Source organism: Octopus sinensis, linkage group LG2, assembly GCF_006345805.1.
Source record: "Octopus sinensis linkage group LG2, ASM634580v1, whole genome shotgun sequence".
Classification (NCBI taxonomy): domain Eukaryota; kingdom Metazoa; phylum Mollusca; class Cephalopoda; order Octopoda; family Octopodidae; genus Octopus; species Octopus sinensis.
The window spans coordinates 56,187,857-56,208,333 of NC_042998.1; the positions used below are offsets into that span (position 1 = coordinate 56,187,857).

At 35.1% G+C, this 20,477-nt stretch overlaps 1 long non-coding RNA gene across 1 annotated transcript in view; it reads right to left on the reverse strand.

Annotated features, from left to right (window-relative positions):
* The window catches only part of LOC115232528, a 40,357-nt gene extending 20,593 nt beyond the window's left edge, over positions 1-19,764 (reverse strand). Inside the window, exon 1 of the long non-coding RNA XR_003883640.2 lies at positions 19,416-19,764. This is a non-coding gene — a long non-coding RNA (uncharacterized LOC115232528). The remainder of the gene's footprint in view (positions 1-19,415) is intronic.
* Between the last annotated feature and the right edge of the window lie 713 nt (positions 19,765-20,477).

Sequence of the window (20,477 nt, forward strand, 5' to 3'; positions counted from 1 at the left end):
CATCGCACTTGTAGTCCTTTTATGTAAAAAAAAAGAGGTGATGTGCATAACTGGAGCATGAGTGATCATATGTCTTCTCGACTAGGAGCGGCCTGTGTCTATATAGACAACAAATGAAACTACAACGCAGTATTTAAGAGACCGCACCAGCCAATAAGAAACTATAAAAGGCAGAATTCAAAACCATTATTGCTTAATGATGGTTGAAATACTATTGAATACTAACGGAAGCCGATGGAAATCTTCGATATAATTGCAACGAATAAGGCATTTGACTAAATGACGTAATTTAGTTCAATAAAAACTAAAAGTAAAAAAAAAAATGAAACAAGAGAAAAGAAGCTAAATTTTAAAAAAAGAGCAAAACATCCTTTTTTTTTTACATAGAAATATATTAACATAAAAACTGAATATTCAGTTGTATGTTGCATATAAAAGAGATTCCCAAACTTAAAGAACACATTTCTCTATGAATTGCAACTAACCTGCTTTTCTATATGATATAGAAAATGTAAACTGATTGATCTCTGAAATCAGTGACCTGAGCTAGCGAACAAATCGATAATAAGATGAATACACGATTTTGTATATGATCATTTTGTTCTGAAAACTAAAGTACTAGCACAACCTGATCCAATGAAAATCCTTCCAGATTTCAATATTACAATCTTGAGAAGCTCTTTGGAACTGAGGGCTGATTTCCCTTATTTTAAAAGTCTCATCTCAGCTATTACAGAGCAGTTTGAACAAGAACATCGCAAAAGGGTCTGTACCAGAATTTGGTCGGCCTTGTGCCAAAATTTGAAACCATTATTAATTCAACTCAAAGAGGGATATGGAAAACAGGATTTGCGCTTGTCTTGTTGCTTTTGGAAGACTACCCTACCACATTTTTCAGAAGCAAAAACTTTAAACAAGAAACCAAACATACGGTGTTCAAGCCGTTTTTGTTTGATCCTTATGTGAAATACGAGGCCTGTAACACCGAGATTCAAGAAACATGAACGCTTTCATCAGCAGGAATTTCGACCAATCATAAACACCAAAAGGGCGGCGAGCTGGCAGAATCGTTAGCACGTTGGGTGAAATGCTTAGCGGTATTTCGTCTGCCGTTACATTCTGAGTTCAAATTCCGCCGAGGTCGACTTTGCCTTTCATCTTTTCGGGGTCGATTAAATAAGTTACGCACTGGGGGCGATATAATCGACTTAATCCGTTTGTCTGTCCTTGTTTGTCCTCTCTGTGTTTAGCCCCTTGTGGGTAGTAAAGAAATAGGTATTTCGTCTGCCGTTACGTTCTGAGTTCAAATTCCGCCGAGGCCGACTTTGCCTTTCATCATTTCGGGGTCGATAAATTAAGTACCAGTTACGTACTGGGGTCGATGTAATCGACTTAATCCGTTTGCCTGTCCTCGTTTGTCCCCTCTATGTTTCGCCCCCTATGGGCAATAAAGAAATAAATCATAAACACCAAATAAAAGGATTACGTAATGAACTTTGCAAACTCTGAGAAAATTCGAACTAACACCACTGAAGGCACATCATAAAGCATCGGTTGAGATGTACGAGGTATTTGAGTCGTATGACTAACTGCCGGATCCTTTACCGCGAACACATCATGCAGCTGTTTTGTGCGACTCAGACTGTGAACTGTGAACAAGACTAAAATCAACTCGAACTCTAGCGTCAGACCATCTCAGCTATTACAGAGCAGTTTGAACAAGAACATCGCAGAAATGAAGGCTGCAAAACGGCTGACCTTGTGCCAAAATTTGAAACTACTACTACTACTACTACTACTACTACTACTACTACTACTACTGCTACTACTATTAAGGCGGCGAGCTGGCAGAATTGTTAGACGCTGGATGAAATGCTTAGCGATATTTCGCTCGTCGCTACGTTCTGAGTTCAAATTCCGCCGAGGTCAACTTTGCCTTTCATCCTTTAGGGGTCGAAAAATGAAGTACCAGTTGCGTAGTGGGGTCGATCTAATCAACTGGCTCGCCTTTCCCCAAATTTCATGCCTTGTGCCTATAGTAGAAAGGATTAATTTTATTATTATTATTATTATTATTATTATTATTATTATTATTATTATTATTATTATTGAAGCGGTGAGCTGGCAGAATTGTTAGCACGCTGGACGAAATGCTGAGCGGTATTTCACCGGTCGCTACGTTTTGAGTTCAAGTTCCGCCGAGGTAGACTTTGCCTTTCATACTTCCGGGGTCAATAAATTAAGTACCAGTGAAACATTGGGATCTTTATATTAGACTAGTCCCCTACCCCCAAATTTCAGATCTTGTACCTATAGTAGAAAGGATCATTATTATTATTGAGTGAGTGAGCAGTGCATGCCACCAAAGTGACACTGGGGTAAAATATACGAAGCCCAGTATACCCATCATGAATAACTGTCCGATAAGCATCACAACCATATGTGCACGACATGATGATCTCATATCAAGATAAACAGCGCATGACCTCGCAGGTGGTGCCCAGTTAGAATTTTCTTTAGGTCGAGTAGCCCATCGCACTCAAGAGATCCTTGAATAAGGGTTGTTTAAGGATGATGAACGAAATACCCATCTTTCCAGAGGTGAATTATTCAAACCGCAAAGAATCCCTCTCACTACATGGCTATGATGCTCCCCAACTACTTCCGCTCGTGATCAGAGATACACGTACTGTCAGCTACCAAAAAGACATACTCAACTGGTTATGGTCAAACAACTGACAACTAAGTCTATGATGAGCAGAATATTTGCTGTAGCCCATCTTTTATACCAAGACAAAACAATATACATGATAACACTTCCGATCAGTTAAGATCGGAGGCCATGAGAGCCAGTGCCTGGTACTGTATTATGGAAAATCATCATCACGTTTTACCTTCGCAACAATATTTTGCATAACAGGTGAGGTACCATGCAACTAAAAAACTAATATCTGTGTAAAAAAAAAAATCTCTTTATAAAATGTATAACACAATAAGACTGGATTTACCTGGAGAGGGATTTACATAAAATATGTGAGGTGACCATAAGTATGATTCTTTGCAATTCACTTATTTTAGGACTTCCAGGAAATTGGTCTGCATATTTATTTGCTCTTTTTGACATCATTCCAAGTCCTCCAGCAGCAATAGGTAATGTTGTTGCTTTAAGATGCCATATTGTTCTGATTTCTATTTCCAAGTCCTTATACTTGTTCAATTTTTAAAGCATTTTCAGAGATGTGTTTTTGTCAGCTAAGACTACAACATCAATAGAAGACAAATCTTTTCAATATAATTTTTCATGATGATATCTGGACAGTTAAGCTGAATTTCCTGATCAGTTTGAACACTGAAACTTCCAAAGGATAGTAACTTCAGTACTCTGGACGACTTGTAGTGGTTTGTGTTCCCATCAATTGTCTTTGTGATGGAGGGTGCATGTGCGACATATTGACCAATGTATGTACTGATCTACCCTGCCTTGTGTTTGCAAGTATTCTATTGGTGCCAGTCGGACGCATTCAGATATTATGTCGGCGATTGTCTCTTGATGTTCGTACACCTGGAACGATGAGCTGCTTTCAAGTTTCAAGACATTACTCTGGTAATTCCGAAATAGAATACACGGACCCTTGCATCAATAATATACCTCACAGTTTCCGGCTTGAGACCAGAACGCCATCCCCTGATTTGAAGCCCCCCCCCCAAAAAAAAACGCAAAGCACTTTTTCCAAAAAGCATTTTCTTTTTCTCTTCAAAATTGTTGGCCTTGTGCTTAAATCAGAAATCTTTAACTCATATGTGCCCCCAAGATCCAGTTCTTGTATAGTATTGTCTTGGTCAAGTTTGATGGGTGATATTGTAATGAGCCTTGCTCTTTTGAAAGTTGTTTTTGCATACTTATCAAGTTGACATTTCAATATCGTTCCTAAACTGCTTTACCATAGTTAAAACGCCCTCTAACTCCTGGTCATTCTTAGCCCTCTAACTCCTGGTCATTTCAGATCATCTATAAAGAATAAGCGATTGATTTTGCTATTGTTTGTTAGTTTATATCTGAGCCCTGTGTTCACGAGAAAGTAAGAAGAGTGCCAAACAGAACAAGAGCAGTGAAAGAGAATCTCCCTTGAAAATTTCCCTAGAAATCTGTTGTCTATTTCTTCATACCATATCGAAGAAAGAGATTACTGGAGAGATCTTGTACATTTCTGGGGCTTTCAAAATGCACTCATGCGAAACACGGTTGTAAGATTTCCAGCAATCAATCCATTTGGTGCTTATCTTATTCTTTGTACGACAATTTTCTCGTATAATTTTGTTAAACATCAGTTGGTCTTTAGATCCATATGAGTTTCGTTTTCTCCCGTTTTTCTGGTGGAACGATGGTATTTTTTTTTCAAGAAAAGTGTACATTCTTTCAATAATTATTGAAGTCAGAATTTTGTAAGTTGTGATAATGTAATGAGTCTATAGTTTTTTTCTTGTTTCTGGTATTTTCGGCAGGAGGTAAGTTGTATCTTCTGTCAACCACTTGCGAACTTTCACGCGACTTTGTATTAGTGTATTTAACCAATGATTCGGGATTTGATCTATTCCTGACAACTTCTGTTTATGGGTTTTGCTAAAGGCTTGCCTTAGCACTGCCACTTTAAACATTACCCATTGTGGTTCCACATCTTTCACTATTTCAGTTTCCCTGTCAATCCAACTTGCTTCCTTGAATAACTCTTTTGAGTTATTCCAGATGTTCTTCCGAAATTCTTCAATTTTATTCGTATTAGCTGAATAATTTATTTCAATTGGTTGTTCCTCCATTTTTCTATAAAATTTCTTTGCGCCAAATTGAAAATTTTATCCTGTCAAAAGAATTTACTTATTTCATATATTCTAATCCATTGTACTTTGATTTGTATGTGCTGTTTCAGGGAATCTTTGGTCGTAAGAAGACTTTTGCTTTTCCAGTTTTATTTTTATTCTCTTCGGTAGCTTGTCAACAATCAAAAATTCTCCTCTCCGATGTTTAATTTCTTTTATATTTCCATTTTCTACTTTGGTTGTTTGTTGACATGCTTGTTATTTTTCTTTATTTTAGGCCAAGTTTGGTTGTTCAAAACCTTTGCTGTAGAATTCACAAGATAATCGTTGGTAGATAAATCAGTAGTTCTTGTATGCTTGTTTCTTATTGTTTTGAAATTTTAGCAATAATGCTATCCCTCATTTCAGTACATAAGATTACACTGAATTTTTTACGATATCTTCCTTGTCTCCTTCAACTTCTTATGTTCTTTAAGAAGTGTTACCTTCATTAATGAAGTGTTATATTCGTTATCTTCATTTTCGGAGACCTGACTGTTATATTCTTCATTGCATTCGTAGTTCCTGATCTCATTTACTCACTGGTTGCTTTCTTATTGAGTCATGCTATATACATCTACTACAGGTACTTCTAGCAGTGTTTGTTTCACCTCGTAAGACTTGCTCATGCGCTTGGGATGGTTTGAGCTCTTATTACATCCAGTTCAGTTTGTGTGAGACTTCTTTCTCTGTATATCTCTGCATGTGTTACCTCTCTTATTCGAGTTCATATCTAATTGTGAGTTTCCTCCTACTTTGTTTCTCCATTAGGTAAATATTTGTTCAATGATATTACCGTGTGATTAATTCATTACTGTGTAAAAGGCATTCAATACTTCCTTGTAACCCTCTGGTTTGAATTTTGATTTCAGGTGTTATTTTGTAGTGATGTTCTAACGCTTCAGTGTTGGTTTTTTCTACTTTTGAATACCGTTTAGATTATCATTTTGGCAGTTTGCTCCAGAAGTTCATTTTTCGATTCCATCCTGGCGCAGCATTGCATGATGTGCCCTTTGATAAACCATGCAACAAACGACGCTGTATGATTTGTGTGATTTAGACATTTATATATTTAGATTATCCTCACTAGGGAGGGATGTTGTTAATGCCAGCTCAATAGATGGAGTTATATTTTCTTTTACCTTTTACTTGGAGGGTGTTAGTCGAATAAATCGACCCTAGGACTTATTCTTTGAAGTATAGTACTTTCTTCTATCGGTCTCTTTTTCTCAAACAGCTAAGTTACGGAGACGTAAACACACCAGCACCTATTGTAAAGCAGTGCTGGAGGACAAACACACACACATAATATATATATATATATATATATGTGTGTGTGTGTGTGTGTGTGTGTGTGTGGTGTGTGTGTGTGTGTGTGTGTGTGTGTGTATGTATGTATGTATGTATATATATATATATATATGTGTGTGTGTGTGTGTGTGTGTGTGTGTGTGTGTGTGTGTGTGTGTATGTATGTATGTATGTATATATATATATATATGTGTGTGTGTGTGTGTATATATGTATATATATATATATATATATATATATATATATATATATACTACCTGGTGTACCCAGTAATTCCCGGGGGTAAAGATGTTCTATTGAAACGCCTTATTACTCTGATATAAGAAATCAATTTCGTTAGAACTGCCACAAAAGGTGTATTTTCGTCGCGAAAAAGTAGAAAAAACTGTTTGCTGGAGGAGGGAGAGATTGATGGATGTTGGCGAGATAGGTTTATTAAAGGTAATATATAAATGTAGTATATATGTATATAAATATATGAATGAAGTGTTTAATGTTTAAAAATGAAATGAAGAAAGTGCAATAATAACATTCACATTCACTGATTGTCGCTATCAGTAACTATCTTTAGCTTACGGAGTTCTTGCTTTTATAACTGTCGAAAATCAGCCAGAAGGATAGACATATTGTTGAGAACAAATGATTTCGTTGGAGGTCTATTATCTTCATTCCAGCCCCTGGTGGCCTAGAAAAGGCTAGAAGGATCAAGTGGCAACAACATTATTCTGCTTAGCGAAGGCAACTGGGAAATGTATAACTGCTGTCTATCACAGAAAAACTATTGTTTTATCGTGAGAAAAGCTCTGTTGAAGTGTTAAGTGAAATTTGGCAATCGAGGATCGAATCCACGCCATGTCTGCATGAAGCCACTACAAATACGTTGTGGAATAAAAAATTTATCTATAGTCATGGAAAAAATGTAACTGTAAAAATGCAGAATTATCGGAGTAATGGGCATTCAAAAAATATGTATTTATAGAAATGTATGAATGAAGTCTTTAAGGTTTAAGATTCAAATCAGGGAAGTGTAATAATAATGTTTAGCAGTTCAAAACTGAGTAGTGAAATGCAGAATTAGGTTAGCTGATCGTGAGAACCAAATATTGAGCGCATCGCTAAAAACTGCAGGTGGTATGTGTTATTTCTCTAGGGTTGTTTAAATAAAATGTTAGTAATGTAGTAGATAAAAGGATCCATTGGAGGGGCCTTTTATCGATTTTTTTCAACAATCTATGTCACGAGGTTTCCATACATGAGTTCTACTCACGCCTCAAATAAAGTATAAAAGTGATATTTTCTGCAAAAATTAGAAACTGGACACACACACACACACAAATCAATATTCAAAGTAATCGAACATAAACAACGAAACCTGTAAAATATTTCTAAATTCGATGGCTCAATTAGTTTCATGAACATTTTGTATGGACTGTAAATAAGCGATAAATATAATGATTTGTAAAATAAGTATAAGCGATACAGGGTGTCCAAACTGAATGTGATGTGGAAGTTTGGCTTCAGTTTTTAAGCATTCAAAGTATGAGTTCATTGTATTGGGACACACTTATTAAATATGTTCTGGAATCAAAAATTTATGTACCTTCATTGGAAACGTTTAATTGGAAAAATGCAGAATTATTGGAGTTATGGGCGTTGAAAGTGTACATGCAACAAGAAAGTGCAATAATAAGGTTTAGCCGTTGAAAACTGTGAGTAGTGAAATGCAGAATTAGATCCGCTGATCGTGAGAATCAAATATTGATCGCTTTGCTAAAAACTAATTACTGTAAGTGCAGGTGGTATGGATTATTTGCCTTGGTTGCTTAAAAAAATTAGTTATATGAGGTAGATATAAAGATCCCTTCCAGGGGCAGTATTATCGATTTTTTCAATAATGCTGGAGGAGTTAGCTAACAACGCCACAAACAAACCCACACCGATTTATTTTCCACATATGTAGTATATATATATATATATATATACAACAGACTTCTTTCAGTTTCCTTCTACCATATATATAGCAAGTATGCTATATATACTTGTTAGTCCTAGTGTTTTTGTTATGTACTTGTCTGAATGTTTTTCTCTATCATACTTAATGTGCCTACTATGATAGGAATTGTTTCTGTTTTTAGACTCCACATTCGAATTACCTCTATTTCCAGATCTTTCTACTTTGAAAGTTTCTCCGTTTCTTTTAGAGGAACATTGTTCTTTTTTCGTGGTGATATCTGACAGCTATATCTGGCCTATTTTCCTTAATTTCTCTATCTGTTGTTATTCCATAGTGTTGGCATAGCTTCCAGTGTATGTAGGTCCCAACTCTGTCGTGTCCCAATTCCTTCTTAACCAGGACTGGGCAGCCAGAGACAATATAACTTATTGTTTCTTCTCCATCTTCATATATTCTGCAGTTATTTGTATTTCTTTTCATTATATGCTTTTAGTGATTTCTGGTGGGAAGGCTTTGATATTGTGCTGCAATAAGAAATCCTTCAGTCTCTGCTTTGAAACCTGGGCTTCTCAGCCATTGTTGAGAATTTGCTTTGTCTATTTCTTTTATGCTTAGTTTAACCGAATATTTGCCATGAAGAGGCTTTTCTTGCCATCGTTTTCTCATGATCTGTTGCTGTTCCAGTTTTAGTTTGGATTTTAGTTGTTTTACAGCTTTTGTTGTTTCTTCTTTTTCATCATAGTTATTAGGTACTAAGACTTCTTTTTTTTTGTATTTGTCAGCTTCATTAAAGACTGGAAACAGTCTTTTGTTTTGCTCGTGTTTTGAGGCAATTTGTATAAGTTTTCTTTGCTTCTGAAGTAAGTAGTTCTGTAGTCCTATGGTGGATATTTTGTAAAAGTTTTCTAACTGTATAAGTCCTCTACCGCCCTGGATACTTTGTATATATAGCCTTTCTATGTCAGATTTTGGGTGGTGCATCCTAAATCCTGTCATTTTTCTTGTTTTCCTGTCTATTTTGATTAGTTCATTTAGAGTCCAGGTAAGAATACTGTAGCTGAAACTTATAACTGGGGCGGCTAGAATGTTGATATCTATTATCTTGTTTTTCGCATTGAGCTCTGTTTTCAGTATTAATCTAACTTGTCTATAGTATTCCGCTTCATCTTCTCTTTCATTTGGGTGTGTTGTATAGTATCTAGTTCATTGATTCCTAAGTATATGTATGTCTGGCTTTGCTCTAATTCTCTTATTTCATGTCGCTACTCTTAACTAGTTTTACTCTTTTAAAGGTTGCTTTAGCACATTTTTCTAAGCCAAATTTCATGTTCATTTCTTTGGTAAATCCATGTATTGTCTGTAGCGATGTTTCCAGCTGTTTATCATTTGTAGCGTAGATGAAGAGATGAAGAGGTGGCTGATTGTTTTGCCGCAACAGTTGTATCCACATCCAGTTCTGTTTAACATGTCAGATAAAGGTGTCAGTGCCAAGCAGAAAACGAGTAGAGAGAGCGTGTCTCCCTGGATAATTCTTCTTCTAATGGGGATGACTTTGGTTTTTATGAATCTCTCTTTTGTTTGGAGCTGTAGCACTCTCTGCTATTTATTCATAGAACGTTTTATATATGTTATGATTATCAGTGCTACCTTGTTCATAGCTAGTGTTTATAGGATCCTATGTGGGGATTCATCATCATCATCATCATCATCATCATCATCATCATCGTCTTCTTCTTCTTCTTCTTCTCTTCTTCTTCTTCTTCTTCTTCTTCTTCTTCTTCTTCTTATTATTATTATTATTATTATTATTATTATTATTATTATTTTATTATTATTATTATTATTATTATTATTTAAAAATAGTATAATATATTTTATTGTAAACAAGGAAGCAAACAGGATGAATGATTTTTCAGTTATTTATCTCCATTTATAAAACGCTATCTTTATAACCCGTTTTAATAAATTTGATGGGCATACATCTTCAAACTGCATAATAAATTGCCGATTTTATCGCAGCCATTTCGGTAACTTTATTTGATAGAAAAATACAAAACGTCACAACATTTGTTTAGAAGTAAAAAAAAAATAGTTTGTGATATGTAAGAAAAGCTTAATTTTTTCAAACGAGAACCATTTATCAAAAGATTAATGAATTAGTGGAAAGTAGTGAAAATAGTTTAACTGTTTAGATAAGATAGAGCAATACAAAATGGTGAATATTTGGCTGTGGAAAGGGGTAATAAATTTGAAAAGTAATTGAAATATGAACGATAGAAAAAGCTCGAAATTCATACATATATATACATGCAGGCATACATACATATATATATATACGACTGAATATAGAAGTCAAATGTTTATAAAGTTTAATATATTTAATGGAAGGTTCGCTGGTTCTGTGGCACACACATACATGCATACATAATATAAATAATAATAGATATGTACATACACACAGACATACATACATATTATCTATCTATCTATGTATCTATGTTCATACACATATATATATATTTATATACTCACTCATGCACACACACATACACACAGCCACCCATATATATATATATACATACATTATGCTTACATACATTACATATATATATATATATATATATATATATATATATATATATATACGTATACATGCATATACGAACATACATATGTGCACGCTCACTCGTATATATGTATGTTTGGTAACTCCACTAGCTCAGCATATTTCCTTCTCTTGCTATCGTTATCATCCTCAATGTGCTTCTTCCAGCGAATAGAGATCCAGCTTTAGTGATGTTGAGACGACAGTTTCTTATTTCTTTACTGCCCACAAGGGGCTAAACACAGAGGGGAAAAACAAGGACAGACAAAGGGATTAAGTCGATTACATCGGCCCCAGTGCGTAACTGGTACTTAATTTATCGACCCCGAAAGGATGAAAGGTAAAGTCGACCTCGGCGGAATTTGAACTCAGAATGTAGAGGCAGACGAAATACCGCTAAGCATTTCACCCGGCGTGCTAACGATTCTGCCAGCTCGCCGCCTTTATTGAGACGACAGTTTCTGAGAACTCTAGCTGCTTCACCAGGTCGACTTTCATCTCCCAGTATTTTTGCAGTTGCAAGTAGGCCTGCAAAGGCAGACTTATCAGACTTATCAGCGTCTGGAGAGTCTTCTTCTCTCCAGTTTTTATAAGGCTCTGATAAATTTCTTCGTTGGGCGGAGGTACCTGCTATGACTAATCCCACTTCAGATGGTGTCTGCTATGGCCTTCAAAACCTGGTTATGCATTCAGTAGTAGAGTCCCTCTCCCAGGGATTTTGGACAACTTCTGAAGATGTGCTCCAGCCTTCTTTTCCTCGGGCATAGGGGGCAAGCTAATGATTTCAACTTACTCCAGCAGAACAAGTCGGATAGTCTTGGCAGGATATCTTAAACTGCCCGAATTAGCAATTTTATTCGACGGGGATCCGCTTTTCAAAGGTCAGACCGTGAGACTTTGCGTTCACTTGGTCCCATCTTAACAAGACACCTTGGGGCCACATCCGAAAACATACACGCGCGCGCGCACACACACATGCCCACAGTCATACACACACACTGAGATTATGTGAGTGTGTGCATGTGGGAAAGTAGGTGATAAAGAAGAGAGAGAACGAAACAGTATATATATATATACACACACACACACACACACACATATATATATATATATACACACACATATATATATATATATATTCTTTTTTGTTTTAGTTGTTTCAGTCATTTGACTGCGGCCATGGTGGAGCACCGCCTTAAGAAATCGACCCCAGGACTTATTCTTTGTAACCCTAGTACTTATTCTATCGGTGTCTTTTGTCGAACCGCTAAGTTACGGGAACGTAAACACACCAGCATCGGTTCCCGAGCAATGAGGGGGACAAACACAAACACACATATATATATACATATACGACGGGCTTCTTCCAATTTCCGTCTACCAAATCAACTCACAAGGCTTTGGTCGGCCCGAAGCAACAGTAAAAGACATTTGCTCAAAATGTAACACAATGGACTGAGCCTGGAACCAAGGTGCCATGTGATGGGATTGAACCCGGAACCATGTGGCTGGGAAGCAAGCTTCTTACCACACAGCCACGCCCGCATGTATATATATATATATATATATATATATATATATATATATATATATATATATATATATATATATATTATATATATATATATATATATTATATATATCTATATATATCTATATATATAATATATATATATATATAATATATAACAATATATATACATATCTATTACATATATATATACATATATATATATATATATATATATATATATATATATATATATATACACGTATATATATATATATATTATATATATATATATATATATATATCTATAATAACAGCTAATTCTTTTAACTACAAATATAACTCCTCAGACAGCAATACTGTGGAGTTATGTTTGTAGTTAAAATAATTAGCAGCTATTTCTAAATTTTCGGTATGTTTGGTGAAGCAGCTTGTTGCTATATATATATATATATAGATATAATATATATATATATATATATATACATATTTTATATCTTCACGCACGCACTCTTAGATAATACATCATACAACATACATACATACATACATACATACATACATACATACATACATACATACATACATACATACATACATACATACATACATATTGTGTGTTTGTGTTAGTACGTGTGCGGATGTATGACGAAGAAATAAACTGGGAAACAGATAGGTGGCAGCATGTATGCTCGCTCTCTCATAATCTCCCCATCTCCCCATATTGCATACACACCATATATCTGTGTGTGTGCGCGCCTGTCGCGTGTGTGTGTGCGTATGTGTGTTTGTATGCATATATATATTATATATATATATTATATATATATATATATGTGTGTGTGTGTGTGGTGTGTGTGTGTGTGTATATTTGTATATATGTATGTATATGTGCTGGATGTATGTATGTGCCTATCTGTCTATACATAAATACACACACACATATTATATATATATATATTATATTATATATATAAATATTAAGAGAAAGAGAGAGACAGACAGACAGACAAAGAGAGAGAGAGAGATGGGAGGAAAGAGAAGAAAAGAGAGAGACGAGAGAGAGAGAAAGGACGAGGATGATAAAATTCATACATGCAGGTGTGTGGGTGTGTATTGTTCGCCATTGTGTGTGAGTGCGTGCGTTTGAGCAGTGAATACATGTCTGTGAGCATATAAGTATATATACATACACACACCACACACACACACATATATATATATATACACACACACTCACACGCACACACATACACACACACACACACACACACACATATATATACTAGTGTGTGAGGGTACGTGTGTGTATAACATCATGTTAACAGTCGACTGAACGAACTCTATCCGGATTTTGAAACATCTGCCAGGTTGTAGAAAGTTTGAAAGCTTCAATGGCTGATGTCATCTCATTCTTATTGTTTCGTCTTATACAAATAATAAACTGATAATTCTACTGCCGAGCATTCCAAATTCTATTCTTCTGTCTCACAGACATATAACATTTCTGTAGCTCTCTTTATTCTAATGAATAGGCAAACATCTTAGAAGCAAATGTAAGACAGTAAGAAGCAAATGTAAGATACCCAGTTTTGATTTCTGAGTGTAGTCATTTTCGAATTTTTATTTAAATATCTAATTCTCTTCTTTGTGGTTGTTGTTGTTGTTGTTGTTGTTGTTGTTGTGTTGTTGTTGTCGTTGTCGTCGTCGTCGTCGTATAACCCACACCTACGATTAAAGACATTCCAATGGAGGCTATGCTAACATATTTGGGATTTTTTCGGTTTGAGCGGCAGTTTTTAACATAATTTCTAGGTAACTAAAAAATTTTAAACTTCGTATACTGGTAGATTGTGTTTATAAAACATCTTTTTCTCTTGCCTTTATTGAGAAAATTCTATAGTTTGTAAGATATTTGTTGTTTTTTTTCTTCAATTTCTGAAATTTCAACTAATCAATGACGTCTATTGAGTTAAAAAGCATTCTGTGCCGTGTGAATATGTCCCTCGTTTAAGAAACAGATTGGGTTTATTTACATTTGTGAAGAAAAAAAGATACCCTTCCTCCACCCCTAACCCTAACTAACCCTAACCCTAAAATAGATCGATTCTAGGGTCATAATTATGGGTGACAATTTCATATGACACCGCTAGAAAAAACTGCAGTTCAAACCGAATAGATCCCATATTTGTAGATCTCGGACTGCATTATCCAACAAGTTATTCAATTTTTTAAGATGGTATGTTGATATCTGAGGGATTTGACTGCTACTTGTAGCAGGTCGAACAACCACGTAGAGAAGCTATTACTGGTAAGGACGCTCAATTTAAAAGGTCTAAAATAAACCTTACATGTATCTGTAGAAAATGTACGAATGAAAAATAAAAGATATAAAATAAAAAAAAGCGCAAGAAATAACTAAGTACCGGAAGTAGATATATATGCTTCTGGCCAACGCTCAGAAACTGTTACACCACTTCGAAAGTAAAATGGCGTAATTTTTGCGTCCGCTTATGTCGCTTTTGAAATAAAATAAAAGCTACACATTTACGATGTGAAACGCAAGAGATCATTAAAGGTATTTAATGACTGATATTGAATATAATAAATCCCTGGAATATAGAGGCGCCAAAATAAAGGAAATACCAGGGTGTTTATACCGGTGAGGAATATTGTAATGAATCTTTTCTACGACGGCTCAGAATGGAATATTGCAAATCGAAACGACTCTATTACATGACTAATAAACTCTTTCATCGACCATAGAGAGAGGGGGGGTAGAATCAACCCTACTCGGATTAGAAATAAGAAACGTAAGAAGGACAAGAGACGAAACTAAATACATTTGAGCATTCAATTCGCCATTCTATAATCTCTTCAACTTGATCACTATCAAGGTTTCCCCATTATAATTGATTCCAACAACGGTACAAGACCCGCAAATTTATGGGACACGGAAGGATAGTCGATATATATATATATATATTGGCTCGAGTAATTGATTGGCACATATTTTATCGAAGAAAATATGTTAAGTTGACTTCAACGGGATTTGAACTTACAATTTTAGTGGATCTCCGTCATTCGACGACGAGGATATTGTTGTTTGATCAAGGTAATTACCTATTTCTGAACTGATGTCAAACTGGTTAAGCATTCTACACAAACGTGTACCCTTAAAGTAATTCTATGGTAAAATCAGGGTGACAAAGTGTGGGTCAAAGCTGCACTTTTGAAATGCATGTTGCATCTATTCGATGGTCTTCTATACAATTTTCGTTTAACCATTTTCACTCACAAGTCATGGATAGATACGATGCCATAAAAATGAGATTCGTCTAAAGAACTCGGTGGAATCGAAGCGGGTACATGGTGGTTGCGAAGCGAAATTCTTAACCATTCAGCCATACTATGACTGCAAGTAGAGCGTAAGGGATTATTCATTAGACCCTAGTCAGTAGAGCATCCTACAACTTCTATCAGATCACCAACCATAACATCAACTCTGATGATGATTGTTTGAGAAGAAGAGTGCAAGTAATTAAATGAACTCCAATATATTGCTTGTATTTATTCTCGTGACTCTAGGGAAATGAAAGTTGATTCCAATGTTTTTTTTTTTATATATTAACTTCCCCACCAAATTAGCTACAATCAAGCAGGTCTATGATCAACCGCCTTTTAGTGGTATCTTACACTGTCACTATTTCCTTTTCTAAAGACGGTAGGGATACTATTAGTTGGACGTTAATTGTTATTTCTTGCAGGCCAAAACGACCGTACAGATGCTCCTTTATTGCATAGGTAAATATGATAACAATACTGAGTAACACAATCATCGCAAAAAGAAATTCTTTTGATTCGTAAAACTTACAGACTACCTCTGTATACTGGTCGTTGTTGTATAAGCTCTGGACCTACCCTGATCGAACAATCTATGACTCATGGAATATCAGTCAAATGAATATATATGATCCTCGGATCTATCGCACTACCATATGTTCACAAGACAAAACCATATTGTGAATTTCATAACGAAGTATATAGAATCAACCGTCAGTTGTTATCTTACTTGAAAATTCATGTTAAATCTAATTAATGAGAAAAGCCAGTAGATAAAATATTAGTTAACCACGTGTAATGATTTCTAATCTGCTGCTTGGATTTCGTTACTTTGTTTTCTCTTTTTGACTAAACAATATATTCTCCACGTTATATCAGTTCACCCAGCAGTTGGTAGCAATTGTTATAAAATCAATCTGGGAATATTCTAAACAGTAAGTGTGTGATGGCGCGAAGTGGTCGGCATTGGGAGACGCTTTTATGGTGTGGGGGTAGCACTTTTTGGATCTGCTGCAAAAAACATAGGCTTGAAGGACCCGGAGACGAACGCCAAACTCAAGTACTGAACATTCTAGCTACGCCACTGGTTCAAGATAAGAATCGGGCAGTTATCTTTCCATTAGATCCGATCTCTGATCTTGATAGCTGAATAAATGTAAAGGTTGATGTGTACAACAACAACCGAATGATAAAGAAATCTCTCTCTGGGTTCGACCCAACAACATACTTCTTGGCCAAAGTATCTTTCACTGTTAGCCTTAAGTCGACCTTAGGCTTGCGAGTGAAATCTGGAATAAAAACTATGCAGAAATACGTTGGGTGGATTGTACCTGTAATTTAAAGGTACACACCTTGATTCTGTTTAAGGATTGCTGTAAGGATACACGTGTCTGTGGAATACTCAGCCACTTGGACGTTTATTCAATGAGTAGGTCATTCAGTTGGTCGAACAGCTAAATACTCATTGTCGAAAACAACGGAGACCCAGTTACGCAATGTTAAAAATGTAATGGATCGACACATTAACTATCCGGTGAATATTACACACATACGTACGTACGCATGTATGTATGTACGTATGTATGTACGTACGTACATACATACATATATACATACATACACACATGCACGCATACATATACACATACGTACATACGTATATATCTATATATTTGTGTGTGTGTGTGTGTATATATTTGCATATGTATGTATGTATAAATAAATATATTTGTGTATATCTGCGATTACAATTTAAAATAATACGTCTACTATGAACTTCCGGTAATGCATGCGCAATGATATACCATAACAAGATCTACACTAATAGACGGAAACCGAAAGAAGTCCATCGTATATACTTGTATATATATGTGTGTGTGTGTGTGTGTTGTGTGTGTGTGTGTGTGTGTGTGTGTGTGTGTGTGTGTGTGTGCATTGTTGTATGTGTGTGTGTGTATGTATTCATATATATATGTATATATTTATATGAGTGTCTTTGTGTCTGCTTGACAACCGGTGTTGGTGTATTTACGTCTCTGTTATCTAGCTGTTCGGCAAAAGTGACTGATGTAATAATTACCGGGCTTAAAAAATAGTCCTGGGTATCGATTTGCTCCAGCATGGCTGCAGTCAAATGATGAAACAAGTAAAAGATAAAAGATAAGGGATATATGCCTATTATTTGATAGCATATAATTTGCAAAGCTATTAAAAACAGGCAGATATATACAAATATGTATTTGTAACAGAACGCGTATGTATATATGCATATATATAAGCATGCATGACGTGTGCTGTTTTGCTTTTTAAACTTTTTACTAATGTAAAAAGAACCGGGGTTCGGCTAGAAACAAAGTTCTTTTACCGAAATTTTTCTTGGTAGCAAGGCTGTGAAGGGGAACATCTTGTTTTGTTCCTTATCCTTTAAATACCTAGGTCTTGCAGATTTTTAATGCCCCAGAGGTTTGTTTGTATGTATGGATGTATGCATTTAGAGTTAATCCAAACATGAAAACACAAAGAGAAAATACAACAATGCGAGGACGTGGAGCAAGTATAGTGTTATTGGACGCTCAGGAAAGGAAAGAAAGAAAGAGGATTTAACGTTTCGAGCGGAGCTCTTCGTCAGAAACATAGGAAAAGAAAAGATCCAAGGAAGGGAAGACGGAGGAAAAAAATCGCCAGCGATACACATGCGGTCACATATTGAATGCATGCATTTATGTATGTTTGTATACTAGCCAGTCAGTTAATGTATATATGTATGTTTTATTTTATACTTTTAATTTAGATTTAATTTTGACCTATCACCTGCTTGGTAGCAACATTGTGAAGGAAAGCATCTTGTTTCCTTCATCATCCATTAAACCTTGTATATACCTATGGACGTACGTATGTATGACAATATGCATGTTGCAGATGCATCAGTGCATACACATATGCATGTATAATTTTTTTTTGCTTTGGGGTTTAAGATATTTTGCTTCACAGAATTCAAACCGGGCTCTAACAAAAGGACAAGGCCTTTTTTAAGTGAACACGGTTCAAGGGTTTAGGGGGTATTGAATGAGTTAGAATGTGCCTGTATGTAGGTGCGTGTGTAGATAAACTTGCTTCCGTGTAGTGGGTGTGGACATCACTTTAGTACATAAGACAATGTATGTATGTATGTATGTATGTATGTATGTATGTATGTATGTATGTATGTATGTATGTATGTACGTGAGAGTGTGTGTTTATGGCTATTTATGTATAGATGTACGTGTGTAAGTAATTACCCATGAAAGTAGATAAGTGTCCATATATGTCTGTATATGTAACATACATACGGATAACATTGGCATATGCATACATGTACAGAGATGTTCATATTATGTATACTAAATCGTTCATACATAGATGCATACTTATATATACATGCATACATATACATATATATGTGTGTATGTGTGTGTGTGGGGTGATTGGGTGCGTGTGTGTATATATATGTACATATATAAACATACTGATATACATACATATTTACACATAATATATATATATCTGTATATGTATGTTTATATATGTTTGCATATGTTATTATGTTTGTGTGTATACACACACATACATAATACATACACGAGTGTATGTATTTGTATGTATGTATGTATGCATGTATGTATGTATGTATGTATGTATGTATGTATGTATGTATGTATGTATGTATATGTGTGTGTATGCGTGTGTGCATTTGTATGCGTGTATATGTGTTTGTATTGTTATATACAGTATATACGTCAATCTACTTTTTGTGATTCTAAAAATGTTTTAAAAAATGTAATAATGATAGCTTTTCTTACCTTGGGTTTAATGAAGAAATCGAGTTTGTATAACTTTAGCGTTTGTTTCTGATGCAGATGACAGAAGTAATGAGTTGATATATACACAGCCAGGTGTATCAACCTAGCTCACTCTTATCTATCTCTCAAATGTTTATATGTATGTATCTATCTATCTATACATGCACATATATATATATATATGTATGTAATATATTCTAATATATACACGTTTGTATGCGTGTATAATATATATATATATCTGTGGTTACTGCTCGGATTTCTGCCTGATTTCGTCTCTCGGATCTGCTTTTTGTTCTGGTTTTTGAATGTTTAAGCGAAAGACATTGTAAGGAAATTGTTGTTATAAGGCTTCCCCCATCAATAAGAGGTGGGGTGTGGTGACGTCATGACAAAGAGGCGGGAAGATCTTTGTAAATTTATTGGTCGATGCTATCTCCGCCTGTTCAACATCGACTTGGTATTATCTTAACACCTTCACAAGCTGCTATTAATGCATAGGTGTGCACCACTGTAATATTCCTATCATAGGAGGTGCTATAGATTATGGTTTTTATGCTTGCATGCTTGTTTATTTGTATACTACTTCGAACAAACTGCCCACATGTGGAGCTGGTTTATAAAGTAATTATATATATATGTATATGTATATATGTATGCATGCATGCATGCTTGTATTGATGCGTATATAAGTATGTATATATGAATGTGCGTATATATATAAATTTATATATTATATATATGTATACGCATGTACAAATATATGTAGATGTCTGTCAGCAGTTTTGCACACTGGAATATGTAATTCCCACCTACAAACTCAAACAAGCATACACAGTATGTATTTGCGGTATATATGCATATATGTACTACACACACACACACATATATATATATATTATATATATATCTATAGATACTCACACTCATATGTATATGTATATATATATATATATATATATATATATATATATACATATATACATACGTATATATACATATGTAACATGTATACTTATAGCATATACATACATATATATACATACGTATATATGAATAGTC